Source organism: Podarcis vaucheri (assembly GCF_965113315.1).
Source record: "Podarcis vaucheri genome assembly, chromosome: 3".
Taxonomy (NCBI): domain Eukaryota; kingdom Metazoa; phylum Chordata; class Lepidosauria; order Squamata; family Lacertidae; genus Podarcis; species Podarcis vaucheri.
In genome coordinates, this window is record NC_138761.1 from 36209825 (window position 1) to 36233121 (window position 23297).

General features: G+C 41.0%; 1 protein-coding gene and 1 long non-coding RNA gene across 2 annotated transcripts in view; one reads left to right on the forward strand and one right to left on the reverse strand.

Moving 5' to 3' along the window:
• The window catches only part of LOC309527909, a 264484-nt gene extending 262588 nt beyond the window's left edge, over window positions 1-1896 (forward strand). The window contains exon 3 of the long non-coding RNA XR_014217425.1: window positions 1618-1896. This is a non-coding gene — a long non-coding RNA (uncharacterized lncRNA). The remainder of the gene's footprint in view (window positions 1-1617) is intronic.
• The window catches only part of BABAM2 (BRISC and BRCA1 A complex member 2), a 140262-nt gene that overhangs the window by 62817 nt on the left and 54148 nt on the right, over window positions 1-23297 (reverse strand). The window lies entirely within an intron of this gene.

Below are 23297 nucleotides of genomic sequence, written 5' to 3' on the forward strand. Positions count from 1 at the left end.
AAGTCAGTGCCAGGGTCAAGATGCAGCTGCTGGTCAGAAGTGCTGCCAGAAGGGTCACAGAGGAGCTTATGCTTCATCTAAAGCACTTTCTTGTGTTTCTTTATGAGATGACCCACATCTTATTCGGGCACTTCGCAGATCACAGTAAAACATCGTTAATGACACCTTTATGGGCTGCTACCAAATGGAGAAAACAAGCCACACTCTGTCCAAAAGAAGCATGGTTTGCCTCGCTGAAACAAATAGCCATCACTATGCCAAAAACAAACTTTGGTCACAGGCTATGCTTTGCTGGGTGCAAACAAATCATGACTCCTTGTTTCAGAGATAATTCTAAATCAGGGATTGTGGTTTGTTTCCTCCATGTGCTATCAGGAAGGAGACAATCAACACAGAAAAGTGTGATTATGGAAAACGATTAACTGTGGTTTACTGTGATGTGTCAACAAGGCCACTGAGAAGCTCTGATTTACATATCCAATTTTACAACGTCTCCAGCACACTCTCCACTAAGTAGCAAATCCTATACTACAATGGCCAGACAAAGGGGTGTCTGTGGTTTTTGGAGCTACGGTTAATCGGGTGTTGCACAATGAGGCATTCAGTGAGATATGCAGGCAAAGGATTAAGATGTGTTATTAAGTTCCACTGCTGTAACTAAGAGATCCCCCTGCTATGTGGATAGGAGAGGGAATCCCATGTATACCCCTAAATTTTAACTTACCGTATTTTTCGCTCTATAACACGCAGATTTTTTCTCCTGAAAAGGAAGGGGAAATGTCTGTGCGTGTTATGGAGCGAATGTGTGGTCCCTGGAGCCGAAAAATGAGGCAAAAATCAAATCGGGCTTCACAATTGCTGAACGGAACAAAGAGCAGGGAAAGCCCCTCCCCTCCAGGCAAGAAGAGGAAGTGGCAGCTTTCCTGCATTCTGCTTCAGGGTCTTACTGCCCACCCGCTCTGTTTCCTTGCTGTGTTTGCTGAAACGGAACAAAGAGCAGGGGAAGCCCCTCCCCTCCAGGCAAGTAGAGAGGAAAGCAGAGCGTCCCTCTAATTCCTCTCTGTGCTCCGGAGGGAACAATGTTTGTGAAGGGAGAGAGATTACAGGTTCAGTTTAAAATTCTGATTTGACTTCCTGCTTTTTGTTTTTGGGGACACACAGCATTCAAATATGCTTTCTTCCATTTAAAAGGATGAAATCCTTAAAGAGTGTTTTGCCTGTAAATTCATGCGATCTGGAAGATTACAGTGTTGTGTACCTCTTAAGGGATGGCAAAGCTTAGGTTTCGCTGCTAAATAGTTCTTAATGCAGTTAAAATGCTTTCTTCTGTCAAGGCAATTAAAAAAAATAAATATCAGGCAGCCGGAAAACATGCAGATGGGAGGGAGGGAGAGAGAGAGAGCGCGCTGGCTGGCTTGGGTGGGTGGGTGGGGGGGAACTTTTGCCTTCCTTTCCTCACGTTATAGCCCTCTCCTGCATTCTTAGCCTTCTGTGTTTTTCCTTCCCTCCCCACTTAAAATGTGGTTACAAAGCATGGATCCACATAGATCCTCAGGATCTTTGCATTGGGTCACCCCAAATTCACCATCAGAGCACACAGCATGTCCATGGCTACAGCCTGCCCCCCCCCAAATCACGCACCCACTGTTGCCTGGGGCTGCAATGGTGCAAAAAAGTGGTACAAAGCATGGATCCACAGGGATTCTCAGGATTTTTGCATTGGGTCACCCCAAATTCACCATCAGATCACATGTCTGTGGCCACAGCATGAAGCACAAAAATGATACATCCACTGTTTCATTCAGAATATTTTTTCCCTTGTTTTCCTCCTCTAAAAACGATGTGCGTGTTATGGTCAGGTGCGTGTTATAGAGCGAAAAATACGGTAGTTTTTGTCATACAAGCAACAGTGACAGATACAGACAAACAGAAGCCAGAAAATACATCCTCACCATATGGTAAACCTGTCTATATATACAGGTGTTTTAGGGCTATCCATAAAATTATTTTGGATGTTACACAACATTCCAGCCCCTGATTTCCTGGAGGGATACAAACATAACAAGTATAGAAATTGAACAATTCATGTTGGTTAAACAGCCTTTTCATAGAACAGTGGCTTGTAATCTGTTTTGGGATGCCCATCCTGAAATTATCAGTAAATGTCCTAGAAGCAACAACTATGGGTTGCACCTGAAAACCAGATGAACGTGAATGTGTATGATGTACAGGCAGGAGGAAGCTGTGAAAAAACCACCTGGAAGATTATTTTGGCCTTTCGTCACTTGTGCTGATTCTGCTTTGGAATCAGCAGAATCACTACTACCATTCTCTGTCAAATTGGTAATTGGTTGTTGTTATTATTATTATTGAAAATGAAGGCACCTTAAACTTCTAGCCTGACTGTCTTGTCCTTGATCAAGAACAATCCTGCCCCAGATGAGATCCGGTAGCAGAGATTTGGCACACCATTCTCACAGATAGCTGACTTGATGCTGGAATCCTCACAGGAGAGGGCTCTATAGAGTGATCCTCCTTCCTCACCAATGTCAGTGGTGGGTATTGAAAGCTCACGAAATGTATGAGGAAATTTAACAAATTAAGATGCTCATGGGAATAAATTATTCCATGAAGGAAACAGCTGCTGTAATAAAATGAATAAATTACATATATTTGCATGCAACTTCAAAGGAGCTTCTCGGCAAATACAGGTTCTTGCTTCCCTTAAACCAGGAAATATCCAGCCAGCTGTAGCCTATTTCCCTTGCAAATGTAGTATTTGATTGTTGCATTTCTTTGTACTCCTCAAGAAGTTTGTTACGGCCACACAATGACCTTGTGAACTAGGTTTTCCACATCTAAACCTAACATTCTAGCTACTAGAATAACTTGGAGCTATTCTTGTGGCACTGCAAAATAGAAGGCAGATGGGATTTATTTATGTGGTAACATTTGTGTACCACCCATAACTTCCATGATCTGAGCAGCAGGCGATATAACTTAAAAGCTATATACTGTACATATAGTTTTGGACCACCTGAAGTTTCTAGACTGTTCTCAAAGGGAGCTTTCATGTAAAATTCTTTGCAGCAATGCAAATGGGAGGTTACCAGGGCATGGATAATGATAGCAAGGCTAGAGTTCGCACAGCAGATCTTTCCTTTCGTCCCTCCTGCAGTGTCTTGCATGTCTTAAAAATTTCTTCAGAGGGTCATGGAGACCTACAGAACATTACAGGCTGCGTCCTATGGGGCTGCAGTGGAAAGAGAGGAATCACCTGAAATCAGGTGAAGAAATCTTGCATTAGCACAGCTCTCCTCATGCAAGATTCTTCCACCTGATTTCAGATGATTCCCCTACCCATTTCATCCCTATACAACCCAAATCAAATTTTCAGTAGATTCCTCCTGAGTCTCTGGAGAAGTTTTTCAGGAAATACAGGGGTCTGCAGATAAGAGGAGGAAAATATTGGCTGCATGAGCTACCATCTGCTCATGCAACCATTGGATACAACCCAATATCCTTAGAGGAAATGATAATTTATTGAGTATCACATTTTGCAGTCCGGAAGGTTGTGAACCATGTAAACTAGCAGTGCTGTTGTTTTAGGTTCGCAAATGCTGCCATCAGATCCCCTCCAGTTTAAGTGGGGAAAAGAATGGGCATGGATATTTGTTAAAACTTTGCTAGTTAAGAAGCAGACATAGTATATGAATGTACATTGAGTGATCTTCAAATCATTTTGATTTTTTTGCTCTCTTCAATTCATTTTGCTGAGAAATCTCAGCAAAATTATATGAAGCTTAACTATACATTTTCAACATTTTGCAGTAGCAAGATAACATGTTTGTGTTTAATCTTAGGAAAGTAAAGTAAAGTCTTGCAAAGTGTCCCAACTGTTTACTGGAAACTGACTATATTGTATTAAGCCTTGGTAAAATAATGTGAGATACCACAAACAAAATACAAGCCTGAGGATTCTAACCCTATTTACATGCCTGATGGATATCATGTATTTCACAAATGAACTTTAAAAACAGAAGAACAATTTAATTTTCTCACCATCGTAAGTCTCCCCCCTGCAAAAATACAAGTATATTGATGCCTCATATGCCTGCATTCTGTCCTGATGAATCTTACAGAACAGGATGTGTGAAATGACCTGCAGTTTAGAATACTTCCCCATAATTCCAAATAACAACTAGAGGAAGATAAACAGTTATTAAAGTGGGAGACAGCCTAATCTGATTATCTGGATAGGCCATTTTCTGATTCACAGTGAGAAGCAACTTTTCAAAGTCCCCAAAGATAGAATTGACAATTGCCAGTAGAAATCAAAAGAAACCCGAGATTTTAATGCTGCTGGGACCAGGTGACCAGTGGGCCCCATCCTCTGCATAGCATAGAATGCTGACTAGAGGCTTGAGGAGACAGGAACAGGATGAGAGAGAAAAACAAAGAAGGTGGATTGAAAGAGATTGGTCTGAACCTTTCTTGGTAAAAGGACAAAGATTTATATGATCTGAGGAGAAACCAGAGGCTTGAACCTTGAACAGCAGCACTCCATGCTGCAATATTTGGTTGCGGGACCCCCCTTGTCTAGAAATATCTACATGTGATTATAGCTCCACACTATTTTATTCATCACCACCACCATCATCACCACCATCACCATCACAAAGAAGTGCCTGACATTTTCCATGCCATGTGGCATAGAATATTCTTGAAAGACAACATGAAAGATCAGGGACGCTATAATGAGAGAGAATGAACTACTGATGCAATCAAAAGAACAGAAAATTAAAATTAAGTTCAGAAAATAAGCTTAACCCATTACTCATGGGACAAGAAACCACCAGTAAACACTTGTCTGCTGGGTAGCATACAGCATGCCAGCAAAGTCTGTAAAATTAGCAGGGACCGCTGGAGACAGGAGAGGTACACCACAGGGTTTACCATAAAGACTTCTGCAATCTAGTCTGATGGGAAGAATGTGCTCTCTTTGTCTCTTCTTGCCTAAAAGAATGTTAACCAATAAACACACCTTTCAGGGAAATCATCCCATGGAAGGTGGGCAAGGGAAAGAATGAAAACAAGGAAGAAAGTCGAGAAAACACGCAAACACAAGCAACAAAGCCCCAGTGGACAATTTTAATAAATAAAAACTTATTTGGAAGGGTGTATATCCACATGGTGACAGACCCAAGGAGAAAGGGCCAGTAACTGCCCCATCTCATGTCCTACTGCCCCACACTACAAAAGGGGAACAGGAAAGCAGGGGTTGGGAGTGGGAGGTAAGCTGAAGGCAGAGGAAGAGAGTTCAGCACATCTTTATCAGGTGAAGTGCTGAATTTGAACACAGCATATAACCAAGGCACAGCAGACGCTTGGGTTGCGAACGTGATCTGTGCGGGAGGCACACTCGCAACCCGCAGCGCTGTGTCAAAGCGTGATTTAGTGCTTCTGCGCATGCGCTGAAACCCGGAAGTAACTGTTCCGGTACTTCCGGGTTCGGCATGGTGCGCAACCTGAAAACGCGCAACCTGAAGCATCTGTAACCCGAGGTATGACTGTACATACCTAAGCACAACTAATTTGCAAGATGTTGAGATGCCAGCTATGAGATGGTTGCTGTATCAGATTATTTAGCATTATTTAGTGTTCATGAATAGCCTTGTAAGCAATAATAGGTATTGGGGGGGGGGGGGAGAGCTCATTCCCACACCCACCTAAATTTTTGCTACTCTTGTCAGAATTCTAATTTCCTTAAAAATTTCTCATACGTTTCGCTTAAACATGAGCTTTCCAATTCTGCAAATTTTTGCTCTCAAGCTTGTGAACTGTTCCCTAAGGAAAAAGAAATGTCCCTAGTCTTGGCTTTAACCAACATTTCCCAGAGCAAAAGCTATTATTTTACCCTTGGCCAAATAATCAGGGAGAACTATCTGCATAACTGTTCTTGCATTTGTTTACAATCAATATGTATTTTACTCAACCGATTGTTTTCTAGCATTTTGGGTACCATTATGCTTGACTACTGCAGCCAACAGGGCTAACCGCATACACTACGGCTGACATTTCTTCAAAAAAAAAATAATTACAAACTTTATTGCTAAGGCCACCAAGTTGCTTTTATGCCATCTGCATATGCAGATGAAGAACAGAGGTCTACAGCCCCTGTAAACTTACCACTTAAGTATTTTCAGAAATATAAAAATGGTTAATTTTTTAGTATAGATTCTAGTGACAGATTATAAATTGGATAATTTATTAACTATTCTTATTTTATTGATATTCTTTGGCTGCATCCCACATACAATGACTAGGGAGTAAGCCCCATTGAATGCAGTGAGACTTATTTCTGAGTAAAAACACAGAGGTTTGTACTGTTGTAACGTATTTCTTTGCAACACTGCCAAGAATATTACTGGTATTATTAAAGAATACCATTCCAAAAGGCCCCACTTTAGATACTGCATTAATTTTGCATCTTTCTCTAGTCCCTTGATAATTGGGGGGTGCTGTTTGAGTAGGATTTTTGAATTTCAGATGGAGAATTATGTTCTAAGTGTACATACTAACTTTCTTATCCTTCTCTCAGTGCTCAAAGGAAATAATGGTAAGTGAAACGCTTTCATCCACTCTTCTCATGCAACAACCCCACCCCTATGACAAAGTATCCAGAAAGAACAGATCAGTATCCTCCTTGCATAAGCAGCATTAATGTTCTCAAATACTTCAACTATTTTAGAATCTGGATTGCCGGGATTGCATTGGAAAAACTTGCTTGCCATACCATAATTTTTTTTAATGGCGTTTCAGAGCAAACTTGCATTATGGATTTCCCACAGATTTCCCCTCATTTTAGAGGTCAAAACACTGGTACTTCTTAGTCTATAGTAACAATTTACTGTAATGCCAAACAATGAGATTAATTCCTCGTGGTGATAGACATAAATACGAGCACTTATTGTGGGTATATGTATAATATGTTGTCTAATTTACAAAGGAATCAAAGAAATTCCTGTAAATGCCTCACTAAAGGAAGTATTTTTAGCTTTATTTACCTGAATCTGAACTCTTTTGTTGAAAAATATGCTGTTCATTCCCGCAAAAGAGTGATGTTGGTGATTTACAAACAACAGAAGTAGGATTAAGAAGTGGTGCAAAGCCATATGCCTTAAGCAGGGCTGCTGCCATACATCAATGGGCCCTTGGCGTGATGCCACCAATGGGCCAACCTGGGCCCCTACCCAGTGTTGCTGCATGCTGCTTCCACCCCTGTATATTTCTCCACTACTAGTCACTCATCTCGCCCTAAACTGGTCCGACCTGGGAAGGTGGCGGAGGCTGATACCTTCCACTACCACTTTTGAATAGAAGCCGGCAGTCTCTGATGGAAAACTGACATGTCTGATTACCCAAAATGCAATGCCTGACCCAATGCGGGTAATGGGATATGGCAAATGGCCACTGCAGATTGGAGCTGACGGCTGGCTTGGCTCACATTCGAAAGCACTGCTGCCTCACAGACCAGCAGGCAAAACAAGCCTAGAAGGGAAAGGTAAGAAACCAGTGACGGTAAGCAGCAGCAGTGCCCTGCCATGCTGTGACTCAAAGGTGGCACTTCACCACGGCCTTGGCAGGGTGGTGTATTGCGAGTGCCAGGGACCTCAGCAGGTACCAGTCAGATCTGGGAACAGGATTGAATAGCCAATGCAGAGTGAAACCACTGTCAGCTGGTGGGTGGGCATGGTTTAGGGGGGAAAGGTAAAGGGACCCCTGACCATTAGGTCCAGTCGCGGATGACTCTGGCGTTGCGGTGCTCATCTCGCTTTACTGGTCCAGGGAGCCAGCGTACAGCTTCTGGGTCATGTGGCCAGCATGACTAAGCCGCTTCTGGCGAACCAGAGCAGCGCACGGAAATGCTGTTTACCTTCCTGCCGGAGTGGTACCTATTTATCTACTTGCACTTTGACGTGTTTTTGAACTGCTAGGTTGGCAGAAGCAGGGACCGAGCAACAGGAGCTCACACCGTCATGCAGATTCGAACCGCCGACCTTCTGATCAGCAAGCCCTAGGCTGTGTGGTTTAGACCACAGCGCCACCTGCGTCCTTGGGAAAGGATGGAATAGGGAAAAGAGGTTCCCTATTCCTGATGTACTGACTCCCGATTGCAAAAATGCATTAACTAGTTTCTCAAAGTTAAGACAAAGACATGCAATATGACTTCAACATGAAAAGGGCAGTAGCATATAAAGATGTGCACAAGATAATTAATACAACTATTAACTGAATGATAGGAGATCACAATCTTGTTTCATAAGAACTACATGCTACTTCAATACTACAGGAGGCGTGTCTGTTTCTGATAAAAATTCAACTACAGACCTATCCAACGTCAGAGTAAACCCACTGAAATTGATGGTCTTCTGATTTTAATGGGTCTACTCCAAGCATCACTTACTTGGGATATCGCTCAGAAAGGTTATAAGCAAAAGAGAGAAAGGCTTGAGATGGAAAAAAGAAATTGGGAGAGAGGATTGTTTGTGACCCATTGTTTAAACTTTTTCCTTTGAAGGGAATAAATTATATGACATGTAACAGGAGGTTTTTTGGTTTTTATTTCTCAAAGAAGTCATTACACATTTAACAAGTTTTGCAATATATTTAGTGATCCTTATATGACAGACAGAATTGCAAAAGGTGCTATTAGACCTAGAATGGCACCAGAAGATCTGTCAGACAGTTTATTGGTTATATAAAATCATGCCCAGGAAAGCAATTTTAAATATATACTGTGGGAAACAATTCTCAGTGGCATTCCTCAAAAAAAAAATACTTTAAAAAAGAAATAAGTATATTCTTGTTTTCCTTTACTAGTTCACAGATTTCCACAGCTCTGTGGAATATATTCCCTGAGGGCTGATTCTAGCATTTCAAATAGATGGTTAAAAAAGGCTGACTTGTTTGTATATTGAATGATTAAATACATCTGAAATGTGTAATTTTTTGTTCTGGTTTCTCAGTTTTAATTATTTTATGGTTTTGGATTTAGCAAGCTGCCTTGAAACACATTTGAGTGAACAAATACATGTTAATAGCAGTACAGTATTTCTGGGAATATGTAAGAATACTAATCCCAAAGATACACTATAGCAGTAATGTAACAGCCCATAACGACTCCAGAACAAGTTTCCCTGACTTTCGGTTCCCCAGAAAATCAAAATCAAGTGATTGGCTTGTTTTCGACAATTGTGTGGTTTGTTTCTTCCACTGCTGTACTGGCTTTTCTGTATGTTGATTATATTGCTGAGTTTTAATTGTATTTGTTAGCTTAAAATTGTTATTATATTTTTATGTTCTATTGGGTAAACCGCTCTTGGATTATTATTTTTTTAATGAAGAGTGCTTTATAAATACAAACAAGTTCCTCTAAGAAATTTAGCTCAAAGTCCTCTACAGTAAAGACTGTGGGAATATTGCAGTCAAAGTGGAAACACTTTTTAGACACATTAGTTTTATTGGAACAAAGCTAAGCATGGGGTTAAACCTTTCCCCATTGAAATACAAATGTGCCTTTTGAATTTGCAAATGTAAAGAATGTGTGAACATTGATGTTTATCTCATGTTAGCTAGAAACAGTAAGACAAAGGCCAATCCACAGAAAAATATGTAGTACGAAAAAAGCAAAACAATAATGGGACAACAAACGAAGCCTTAGATCAGTGATGGCCAAACTTGGACCTCCAGCTGTTTTTGGACTACAACTCCCATCATCCCTAGCTAACAGGACCAGTGGTCAGGGATGATGGGAGTTGTAGTCCCAAAATATCTGGAGGGCCAAGTTTGGTCATCACTGCCTTAGATGAACTTTCTCCAAAAGGTAAGTTTATGGTAAATTCATTTATCCCTGTCAAGCATGCCCTTGAAGCCCACCTAGACAGAAAAGCAACAGTGTATAGGTGTATAGCTGACAATTTTTCATTTTTGGTGAACCTACAAGTAACCAAGGAGCAGATTCACAATGGCATTGAGATGCTGATGCAAAAGTATCCAAAGGATGTTGAGCTTAGTTTAGTCGATGAACTCTTGCACTTCCGCCCATACGTCAAACAAGCTCATCCTGAAAAAGAATATTTCAGCCACCAAGATAAGTACAGTGGTGCCCCGCAAGACGAATGCCTCGCAAGACGGAAAACTCGCTAGATGAAAGAATTTTCCGTTTTGGAGGTGCCTCGCAAAACGAATTTCCTATGGGCTTGCTTCGCAAGACGACAATGTCTTGCGAGTTCCTGCTGGTTTTCCCCCCTCCCCCCTTTTTCTAAGCCGCTAAGCCGCTTATCAGCTGATCCGATCAGCAGATAAGCCGCTAAAAGCCTCTAAAAGCCTCTAATAGCGCTAATCCGCTAATCTTTCAATGGGCTTGCTTCATAAGACAAAAAACCCACTAGACGAAGAGAATCACAGAATGGATTCTTTTCGTCTTGCGAGGCACCACTGTATCAAATAATATTCCAGGAGAAAATTCAGACAATTTTCAGTTTGTCATTGTGTTTAATGGTTACAAATTGTTCTGGCGAAAGATCATTTTCTAGACTAATAACCTGTGCCCTTTGCCTTATTTCACGCAGCTCACAGAGATGGGAAGAATGGCAAAGAGGCAGAAGGGATGTGGTGGCAAATAGAGTGAGCTATACAATCCTGTCATGCTTCACCTCCTAACTGACTTCTCCCATAGGACCATGACCTTTCACATGAAAAATCTTATCCATCCCTTGTCTTAAAGATTGCCACAGAGAAGAAAGAAGGAGCGGAAATTTTCCTTTATTGCTACAGAAAGCAGATTTCCTCATGCACTTGCCCAATTCCATATCCAAGCTCATTTTTTCATGCCTTCCCTGAAATTTTGGCCCTTACCATGCATCAATGTACAAGCAAATGGGTGAGTCAACACCACCTAGAAAGCTGATAACATCAAAAAGAATGCACTGCCAAAGGTTCTCAGAATGGCTTGCACAATTCTAACACAGCAAAACAAACAAACAAACAAACAAACAAACAAACACCTAACACAGCTCCATCTAGAAAAGGCAAGGATAGCATAATACATGCAAAAACAGTACTTCAACACACTAACTCAGGGGTAGTCAATGTGGTGTCGTTCAGATGTGGCAGGACAACCCTCATTCCTGACCATTGGCCATGATGGCTAGAGATGATGGAAGCTGGTGCCCAACTACATCTGAAGGGTAGCAGCTTGACTACTTCTGCTCTAGGCTGAAATCTTATAAGGCCTTGGAAAATAAAAGGGTGTTGATCTGGTGCCAAAAAGATATCAGATTCAGCATCAGGTGAACCTCACTAGGGATGGCATTCAAAAGCCAGGATGACACAACTGAAAAAGACCACCCTCTTCACTTCTGAAGGCAGTGGGACACAAAGAATTGCCTCTGAAAATTTCATGCGGGAGAAGGTGGTCAATAAGCCAGTTGACTATGAAACACGTTGTGGGGAATTCATTTTTGTGACATTTTGCATCCTGATAATCAATACTGACACTTTACAAGCATCAATGGAAGGTAGAGATGGAAGTCATCCTTCCTTTCATAGAGAAAATGGTTTGGTATTGGTAAGCACACGACAGATTCCAACCTTACGTATGAAGTAATTGTTAGGTAAAAAGGTTTGGGTTAGATCTGGGGAAATGTTTTCTTAAAGCAATGATAGTTCAGCAACAGAACATGAAGCAAAACAGAAAGAAGTATTCATATATATAATTTTTAAATTAGTTTTCCAATATACCCCCAATAATAGCTAAATTATAACAATAACAATTAATTCCCAAGGCATACAATTATCAAAATGCCAATCAACTTCCAATCAATACATTTTAGTTAAAGTGGCTCCCCACATGGTGGTTTGGGTGCATTTCCGATATTATATCACTTAATTAATGTCACTTACACTTCAGTTATAATAATCCCTTAGTCAACAGCTACATAATTAATGATTTCCATTCGCGATGTTACAATATAAAAATTTATAAAGCTTCAAGTGAGGAACTCAAACTATTATCTTTATTCTGTCCCGCGTGTGAAAACTATCATGTCCCTGGAGATTCCTTCTGTCTATGTATGGCGTTGTCTCTTTCACTTCCCAGCTATTGTTTTCTCCCATCGTGACTTGGGGCAGAACTGAATCTCAAAGTTTCTCAGTGGTCTTATCTCTCCGTCCCTTGTTTCAATGTCTCGGAACAGGCAACAGTCTGCTAGAAACCACTCTGCCTCACTAATAAAACGTGTCACAGATCTTTGCCATTTCCCCCTCAGCCTAGGAAAAGGTGGGCAGTTTTTGAACGCACTGAAGATTTAATATTCCTTTCCAACTCCCAGAATCTCTGCATCATTCTTATCACAGCCCCCAAATTCTTTTCCTTTCAGCTAGAGATTTATGGCCCAATTAAATTTTATCTTAGATTACATTCTGTCAGAAGCACACACAAATCTCGGTCTCTTTTTCCTTGTCTGTTGTTTTTAAGCGGAGGTGAGGGTAATTACTCTGCTTTTCCAACACAGTCATACTTGAGCTTTCCTTCCTCCTCCTTTCTTCATTTAAGATCACACGCAGTTTCCATTTTTGCTTGTTAATATCAGTATTACCCCAATGTCCCTTCCTCACTTGTAAATACATTTTTTTATCTTGTATTCCGGAGAGGGTTGCCGAATCATAAATATATAAAAGCAGCTTAGAATAAACAAACCATGGGCTCCCCTCTCTCCAATCGACTCTTGCGCCAAAGAAAATCTTATCTCAATTCAAAACTTTGTTCCATGTGGCTGATATATTTTACAGTATGCTCTTGCAACCCTTTCCCATCATGCAGCGGTACTTTAAAGCCAATTAAAGATCCAATGAAATGGAGAACCTCTGCTTCTTAATGGTGGCGTGGGAGGGCTTTTGCCAGGCGAAATGCTTTTGCACTTGGTGCCTCCCTGCTTCCCACATTCCATGTCGGAGTGAGAGCCAGGTACCAAGATGAACTGCGAGTGAAGTCCATTCCCCCTGTCCCTGGGGGGAATTTGCAAGGATGATTTACCCTCTGTTATCCTTGTTTTTTGTTTGCAGACAATTTCCCGCTGTCTTGGGGGCTGCCTCCAGGAAGGGAGGCAGGACCGGAAGCCGAAATAAGTATTCTAAAGGGGGTTTAGTATCAACTACCTGCTCTGTCCATCACCACCACTTGCTACAGGAATACCTGACTATTCTAAGCTCTGTGTCTATTCTGCCTCCATCAGCTCAAGAGAACGCAAAGATGTTACTCAGGGGTGTGTCATAAAGTTTGGAGGAGAGAAAAACCCACTATGATATGGGCGTAGTTATGACAACTGAGATACAATAGAAAAAACATTTACGATAACTGAACAACTGGGAAACAACTTTGATTGGTAGCATATTTAAAGAGCAATCAGGATAGTACATGAAGGTTAGTCTGAGCAAGTCACCTTGGTTAATATGTGATCTTACAAGGCCACAAGCAACTTGCAAACCAGCATCACTCTCATTCCACCCCTATCAAATATAATTACAGGGGGGGAAGAAAGCTAACCAGAAACCAATCCAAGAGTTTGTTTCAACCCAGAGAAGCAATTTATTCAATATGATTTTTTTTTTTCAAATCCCCAAATTACTGTCAAGGATGGTGGGGTGGGGGGAGAATTCAAGCATAACATGGAGATAGGAAATCTTCCAAAGGGAATGGCACAGATGAATGCTTGAAGGCTGCTGGGAGTTACTAGCAAACAGAACAAAGGGGCATAAACTTAGAAACTGTACACAAGGCAGCCAGCCACTGGCAGAATTTTTTTGCATGCAGAACCAAACATATGGAACAAAGACTACCAAAGCAGTGCAAGGGAACAATTAGCATAAACAGTTTTGAGACTATCTTGGAAAAATTTCAAGGAAGAAAAATACTGCGGGATACATCACTTAACATAGAAGAAGGCAGGGCCCCAGACGTATTTCTCCAGGCTTGCCTATGTCCTTAAGTGACCTGAGTTTTTGTGTTTCTGTGTGTGTGCCTTCAACCAGTAAATAGGCTATTCAAGGTCAGAACAGTACTATAGTAGCATAACTCCCTCCAGCAAGATAAGAGCTTGACATTGCTAAGCCACACAGAAGAGCAGAGCCTCTCCTCCAGAAACGCCATGCTATCTGCAAGCAGAATTGTTTTGCTCTATTTGTACAAGTTTTGTTCCCGAAAGCTCTGGTGTAACTTCATCACTAGTTCTGACAAGATTTTGCTCATTTAATAGGGTTACTTTTTTATTATTATGAAAGGTGCCCAGTACTGCAACAGAACACTGCTTTTAAATTACATATCAATAACTGCTTTTAGGTTATATACAGATACATTCAATTTCTCTCTGGAGGAAAAGCAAACATTTTATACTACACTTGATGTTAAAAGCCTTGATCATACAATATATGATGTGGAACAGAGCTGTGTGTGCATGTAACAACCTGCACAATTAATTGGGCAACTGGTAGTCACTAGTCACAAAACAAGGGAATCTGCCATATCTGAACAATTTCCTTGAGCAGATCCATCGGCTACATTAGCAGGACAGACCAAACTACAAAGCGAAGTCTTTCTAAGGGAAGATGGAACACTTCTGAAGAATGTCTCGGCAAAAACCTTTCCAGCCTCCTGATTTAGCAATAAATAGTTGTCCCCTACTAGATTCACAGGCTGGCAAACTAGGGCTCGTACAAAGATGCAGAAACAAAATCAGAAATGTAAAGGGCATTGTGAACAAAGACTGAAGTGGCAATCTCCCAACTGAGTGAGGTTTCCATGCATGTTTATTAAAAGGAAGCTAACTGCACATGAAACTGGCCACGGTAACAGTACTGAACATTCTGAATGGCAAGATTTCACATCTGAACAGGGTTTGGACTCTTACCAAGAACAAATAAATAAATAAATAAAAATTATGTCCGCACGGCAACAAAAGGAGGCTTACAGAGAGGGAGTTAACCAGAAACCATGCCTGTCAAGAGCTTTGAACAATTAACCTTTTTGAACCTATTACAATCACTCTGAGGACAAATTCTAATTAGTTAATTTAAAACTACTGTTACTCACTTCAGTAATTAGTGCTTGGGTCTGTGTGTTTTTGGTGGGCGGTGGTGCAGGGCAAAGGAACGATACGGCAACGGCTGAAGCTTTCTTTTTGGGAACAGGAAATGTGATGCCCCAGTCACACTACAACTGTGATAAGTGCACATTTAAGGGTATAAATTGGCAAATCTAAACAGGACCCCTTGGAGAAGCATTAAACTCTATGGCACTCAATAATTTCGACATACTTTTTTCCAGCAGGAGTCATGTTTTGTTCTAGCAGAGACATAATTTGTGTGGGTTGGGCAGTCTTTAGTGCTGCTTCAGTGTGATTTCCCAGCAATTCTTCACCCCCCCCCGAAACATTTTGCAAGTGTACCCAAAACACCAAAGCAAAGCTAATTAGCTTTTGATCTGTAAGCATACAGAGAACCTTGAAAAAAAAGCTTATTGTAACATTTACTTGAGATGAATTGAAAAGCTGTTTAGTCATATGGGGAACAATCAACTTCTGTCTACTAGGTTGCTAGTACTACACTGAAGTAGTCATCATACCTGATCAGGTATCTTCTACTCCTAAAATCTGTGTGACTAGCTACTGCAAATGTTCTTGTCCAAGGAAACTGGGGCGCCCTTCTTGCCCCAAATTGGATGCAGATCACGGGCATGCACTGATGATGAGGTATGCCAGATACAGGTCACAAACGTATTTTACGGCTTGGGCAGTGCATCACAGCCACAGGGCGTGTGGGTTGCAGATACAGTATAGAAATGACTGGATACTTTCTTTAGCTTGAAGGTTTACAAAGGTCTTCTCCCAAACGGGAGCCCATTAAAAGTTATGCTAACTTAAGCTTTCTGCAGGTATGAGGACAGCATGGTAATGCACAGGAAAGAACTGCAAGGACAAGTTCTACCCTGATTTGAAGAAGAAGAGTTTGGATTTGATATCCCGCCTTTCACTCCCTTTAAGGAGTCTCAAAGCGGCTAACATTTTCCTTTCCCTTCCTCCCCCACAACAAACACTCTGTGAGGTGAGTGAGGCTGAGAGACTTCAAAGAAGTGTGACTAGCCCAAGGTCACCCAGCAGCTGCATGTGGAGGAGCGGAGACACGAACCCGGTTCCCCAGATTACATGACTTAATTACATTACACTTAACCACTACAACACACTGGCTCTCGATGGATTTGGAGAAAACCATCTTAAGTGAGGAGACTCCTCTATCAGCAGAGTCTTCCCATTCATTTAAAACCTGCTTTAATGTAATATGCAACAGTTAAAATACATTGAAGAACCATACTTCTCAGGAGGCCACACTGTACCCTTTTATTTACAGGTTCTGACACCTCAGAACTTTCAGATCTACAGCTAACACTTCTCCCATGTTTAAGCATGCTAAAGCCTCTGAGAAGTTTACATATAACTTTTTTGCCATGAATTAAAACTGTAACATGGGAAGTGGAACTGAGGGAGAAAAGATGTCATTATTCAATGTTAGGAGTCATTTCAGTGTTCATACATAAGCCATTTTCTGGCTAAGGTAAAGGGTAAAGGGACCCCTGACCATTAGGTCCAGTCGTGGCCGACTCTGGGGTTGCGGCGCTCATCTGGCTTTATTGGTCGAGGGAGCCGGCGTACAGCTTCCAGGTCATGTGGCCAGCATGACTAAGCCACTTCTGGCAAACCAGAGCAGCGCATGGAAGTGCTGTTTACCTTCCCGCCGGAGTGGTACCTATTTATCTACTTGCACTTTGACGTGCTTTTGAACTGCTAGGTTGGCAGGAGCAGGAACCAAGCAACGGGAGCTCACCCCGTCGTGGGGATTTGAACCGCCGACCTTCTGATTGGCAAATCCTAGGCTCTGTGGTTTAACCCACAGCGCCACCCACGTCCCCATTTTCTGGCTACTTTTCTCCAAATCTCCATGTCCTTTTGCCCAATTCTGATACATCTTCTGCTTCTCTACAGTGTTGGTTCTGAACTACCAGTTTACTTGCCTTGCCTTACTTGTATACAGCTGTGTTTGTATACCACTTACTGACCTTTGCCGCCTTATGCATTCCAGCTGGCAGACATTGCCAGCATGGGATCCTCACCTTATAAACATTTTAATGAGCATTTAAGCAATATGATGTACAACTTTATGAAATCTGATTTGTATACCAGCTGAATTATAACCAAAGCTTTTGAGAACATATAGCAAAATGTTACGGATCACAAGTTTCTCTATAAATAATATATCTGTAAATTCTCTCGTCTGTCAGTCAAAACAAAATAAAGTGATCTGTTTACAGTTTTTAGTATTTTATCAGTTTAGAAACAGTGAAATTAGAATTATTCAGCCATGCACGCATGTGTGCATGGAGACAGCCCTATAAGATAGGGTGTGTGTGTGTGTGTGTAGGTTTCCTGAGAAAACATGCCCAGCAGCAGTTTTCATAGAGCAAAATTCATATTTTAGCTTTTAGGGGCCAAGATGTTCTTTTTTTGGGGGGGGGTCTGGGAGGAAGGCCAGGAGGGATCTATGTGACTCAAGATGGAATTCCAAGTTCAAAAAGTTTTCAGCATTATGGGCAATGTTACAAACACACACACACACACACACACACACACAGCCCAAAATGTATGGACTTAGCTTTTTTATTTCACACAGCTTAATAATGAAATATATATATTTAAAAAACTGATGGAGAAAAAATCAAGTCATGTGTGAATCTATCTTGGAATTAAGTATTTATGGAAACATGCTGTTATATAAATGCAAACAACCCCTAAGCAAGTAGTAATATTTAGATGCTTTCACCCAGTTATCTTTAGAGAGATGTTTGATGAGCAAGGAGGAAAACAGTGAATGTGAAAAGGAGTCATTTATAGCTGATTGTAGGGTGACAGCTTATTGGAAATCTTGCCTAGTTTGCATGTATGTAGTGCATTATGAAATGTTTGACGAGGATGTTAGGAAAAAGGTCCTGTGTAAACAAACAATAGCAATGAATGCATTGCAGCAGCTGCCTGTGTTTCAAGTAGCTGGAAATTAACATCATCTAATGAAGGGTGGGCTATAACTAATATACTGGTTATCCAGACACTTTAGTTGGCTTGGATATGAACATGCTAACACTGCATATAGGTATAGGCTCTCGCTTTTATATCTCGTCCTCTATTGCAAACAATCTCAGAGCAGATCATATTAAAGACTAGGACACAATGCTTATGCAAATGCAAAGAGCCCAACATACATACACCATACTTGTTCAGCAGCATGTGTTTTTTTAATGGCTGCATAATTTGTTTACAAAGTCCACTAAGCTCAACAAGGAACCAATTTTTAGAGACTTGTTCCGAGGTGAAACTAGCTGCCAGGGCTTTATTTCCCGGAGGAGCTAATATTACAAAAGCTCTAAAGGAGGCCTAAAATGCCAACAAAATGCAAAACAGGCCCACCCAGGGAGACATGTCCTTAGAAATCAGCATGCTTAGATCATGTCAGGCTCTCCATCTTTACTGCACAAATGCCAAACAAGGTCAAGGAGACTGTGTTCATAAAGCACTACAGAAACTGACTTATTTAAATTAGCGGCAGCAGCAGCAGCTACCTACACCGCTGAATTAGTATACATATGTGCAGCAAACCCAAAGCTCCAAATGCTTTTCCAACACTGTCTGAGAGAGACTACAGAACACACAGAAACATTTAGAGGCAGGGTCATGTGAACAACTTTGAAGTTGACTTGCTGCTACAGAGTTGAAATTCCTTCCAGCCTCCCTCACAGGACTTCCTGTGCCAGCAAAAACGGTTATGGTGGGTCTTATTTATCAAGGACACAATTCCCACTCTGGGCAGATATACACATAATGTGAAGCATATGAAATCCTGGCGACCCCAAAGGGCTATGGCCTGTAAATCTATCACTAATACAGTGGTACCTCGGGTTACAGATGCTTCAGGTTACAGACTCTGCTAACCCAAAAATAGTACCTCGGGTTAAGAACTTTGCTTCAGGATGAGAACAGAAATCGCACGGCGGCGGCACAGCAGCAGTGGGAGAACCTATTAGCTAAAGTGGTGCTTCAAGTTAATAACAGTTTCAGGTTAAGAACCGACCTCCAGAATGAATAAAGTCCTTCACCCGAGGTACCACTGTACCTGATTTGACCAGCAAAAAAATTAAACCATTTGATTAAGATTTCTACTTACATTTCAGATTGTACTGTTGTTTAAAATTTTGTTTTATATTTTAATAAGCCCCCTCTACCTATTTCTAAAAGTTCCTCCGTTTAGCTGTGATTTTACCAGATGGATCTCCTGATATGACACTTTTAAATATTGAAGCATACTGGAAGCCAGAGGAAGCTATAATATACTGGTAATAAAGAGAAGGCTACCAAATGGAAAGAGTTCCCCAGAGATTTATGTTCCTGAAACTGGTTCACTCTCCAAATCACTTGGAAATGAACTTCATTTGCTGCTCAAATTTGGAAACAGTTGGATAGTGTGAGTCAAACAATAAATCAGTGTTTAGCGTAATAGAAATGTAAACATGCAACTCCTGTTGCTGCTAACTGTAATACACTGTGCTTTTAAAAATGTTTTAAAGGGAGGCAGCAGGAATTTGATGTCTCTCCATTCCCAACATTGTTGCTGAATGACTTGATGCTCAAAATCCATGTTAGTCACTCAGACTCCTTCCTCCTTGCCATTGCCAAATAACAGTAATGTGGTTAATCACCATGTGTGTCCAGCACCTATTTAATAATATCAGTTTTAAGACTTGTGGTCGCTGTCTCCAAGGTACTCCTTGGACCTAACATGGGATTAAAAAAAGAGCAGGCTGCTTGTGATCTCATTAGAATTTCCCTTCCTTCTGACTTGTAAGTTGGAGAAGGAGGCCAGGGGCCACCTATTTTTAAGAAGAGACCAAGAACTTTCCCCCCCCATCCTTCCTGATATGCATACTCATTCTCTTTGTTAAACGTGCCTCCATCTTGGAAGAGGGGAGTGGGTTCTTGCTCTTTTCTGTTTCATGACCACTTGCAGCAGCTGTATCTATAAACTGCACCCAATTATTCTGTGCAACACAGGGCTGCTGGTGCGGGAAAACATAGAAGCAGGGTTTACAGCTATTATATCTGGCACAGCTCAATAAAGTTGACCCATTATAATAATTTTGCTTGTTAAGACAGATATCAGATACATTTTCTTAATTTTGCAATAAATACCTCTTGGTTAATGTTTCAGAACTGATGCGGCAGAGCTCTGCCTTGTGAATATGTTTATATAAAGTACACAGCAAGAATCTGGAAGAGCTCTAGCCACTAAAGCATACCTTTTAGGTTTCTGGAGGCTTTCTAATGTTCTGACAAAATTACATGCAAGTAGATATATTTGTATGAGTGTCAAGTGATCACAAGTGGCAGTTTGACTTGATAAGCCAAGGCTCCATGATGGATTAAGTCTACATTTAAACCGTTAACTTTCAGGAGGATAAGTGTACCACAAAGTTGAACACTGCAAGTGACTGCTCATGTTTCATGAAGATGCTAAACATGAAGCAAAGATTTGCCAGTTCAGAAATACCTGATAAAAATTAAGTAAGCAATTATTCAAATTTAACAAAGTTTCTTGAGTAGTTTTCTCTCCTTGTAAAAAATTTTTGTATACACTTGACCTTAAAAATTCACCAATCATAAATCTAAAAGAGATGGATCGATCTTTGCAATTACCCTCTTCTACAGAACAAATTGGGATGTGGGTGGCACTGTGGTCTAAACCACTGAGCCTCTTGGGCTTGCCAATCAGAAGGTTGGCGGTTTGAATCCCCATGACGGGGTGAGCTCCCATTGCTCTGTCCCAGCTCCTGCCAACCTAGCAGTTAGAAAGCATGCCAGTGCAAGTAGATAAATAGGTACTGCTCCGGCGGGAAGGTAAACGGCGTTTCCATGCACTGCTCTGGTTTCAGTGTTCCGTTGCACCAGAAGCAGCTTACTCATGATGGCCACATGACCCGGAAAAACTGTCTGAGGACAAACGCCAGCTCCCTCAGCCTGTAAAGTGAGATGACCGCCACAACCCCAGAGTCGTCTGCAACTGGACTAAACTGTCAGGGGTCCTTTACCTTTATCTTTTTACACCACAAATTACCCCCAAAATAAAATGGTAGTATAATTTAGTCGGTAGAGGTTACACCAAAGAAGGTGACAGACCATTAACTATCCTGAACTTTTGTATTCCTAGCAAAATTGTCAAAGTTATACTTTTTCATGCGAGATAAACAACTGTGGAGATTACAATTAGCATTGTAACAAGCACTTGCTGAAGCACTGGCCTTTCTTTTCACAAATATAATCAGCTAGCATTAAAACAATGAAATAAACTGGGTAATTTGCTTGCATCGGAAGTCAACAAAAGATTATTTCTAGTGCTTTCTTCCTTAAAAGAATCTTGATGACATGCATTTCACTTAACCTTTTCACATGAGACCATTATGACTTGTATTTAAAATCTTATCACCCCATTATTGCTAAAGAATGTTTGAAGGTGTCTGAACAATATATTTTCATAAAATATGTCTAAGTGCTTAACTAGATGCTAAATTTGACAGCAGCTGTCATAGGGTCAAAGTAAATGTGATGGTAAATGCATATTTGATTTAATGTGCATAGTTTTTAAAATGAAAACAGCGGCTACTGGGCGTTGTATTTGATAACTATCAGGATTACAGCACGTAGAGAGGGTGAGTTTAACCCTTTCCCTCATGCTATGTATGGGCCTGGGGCCAGAGACCTATCCTCTCAATGAAAACAGCAGCTTTTGAGAAACATTCCTTATGACTGATTAAGCTCACTGATTACATTTTTACTCATGCTGGTCTGCAGTAATGCAGAACTTAATGCACACAGAAGGTGGAGTTCCTCCAAATATCTGAGGTCCAAACCACTTAGGCCTTGAACGGCTAAAACCAATACTCTGAATTGGCTCTGGAAACTCTGGTAACCAGAGCCATTTGTGAGTTGGAGGTATGTTGTCCTAAGCTGTAGCCAGTCAACAATGTAGTCAGCATCCTGGACATGGTTCAAAGGTAGACTATTAAGGATGCCTTGCAACTAGGCTACTGGACCATAGTAGGCAGGCACACATATTTCTCAAGCAGACACTATGAATATACCACAATATACCACTCAAAGTGCTTTTTGGGGGGAAGGAACATACCTGGCTACAGTGGCCACTCAAAGCTAGGGCCAGCAATACTCCCAAGCCAGCCTCCTTCAGTTATGATCAGTATTAATCCTAATCAAAAATTAATCCTGTCTAATTACACTTTCTTCTTTTGCAAATTACTTGGCACTGTGTCCCATAGACATTCACAATCCAAGTGTATGCACATTTAACATCTATAATAAAAACAAACCTATGGAGGATGTATTTGTCCAATCAGTTACCTGAGACCATTTCTTTCTTTCAATATCCTACACTGTCTAGACTAAAAAATAAAAAATAAAATCATTCCAGTAGCACCTTAGAGACCAACTAAATTTGGTATTGGTATGCATGCACATGAAAGCTCATACCAGTAACAAACTTAGTTGGTCTCTAAGGTGCTACTGGAAGGGATTTTTAAATTTTGTTTCAACTACGGCAGACCAACATGGCTACATACCTGTAACTATGTCTAGACTAGGTATTTGAAGAAGCAGGTCTTCCACCTTAGATACCGCGTCCATTCAAGGACACTAGAAACCTTTAAAGCCTTTGAGGCTTTCTTTCAGGTTAACAACTTGTAACTTTCTCTTTGGAAGCCTTCATCTGTTAAGACGTAAAGCAAAACAAGAGGTTTTTCCACGGATTCTTATCTCTAAGGTAAAGTACATTTAAGCCTGAAGCTCTGAAGCAGACCTTTCAAGACTGAAGTACAAAGTGCGGGGGGGGGGGGGGCTGGAAAAGGAACAGAGATGCACTCAGCTCCAAAAATGGAAGAAGAGAAAACTAATGAAAGAGGTGGATTTTCCCCACCACTTCCAATGCTTCCATTTTAGGAGCAAAATTAGTTTATTAGCAAGTCTGCTAAATGTATTGCACAGTGACTTTCAAGTAAAATGTTCCTTCATCTGCTTGGTCAAAATAGCTTTTTAGACCACAGATTCCCAACTGCACTTTAAGAAAAGCATTCT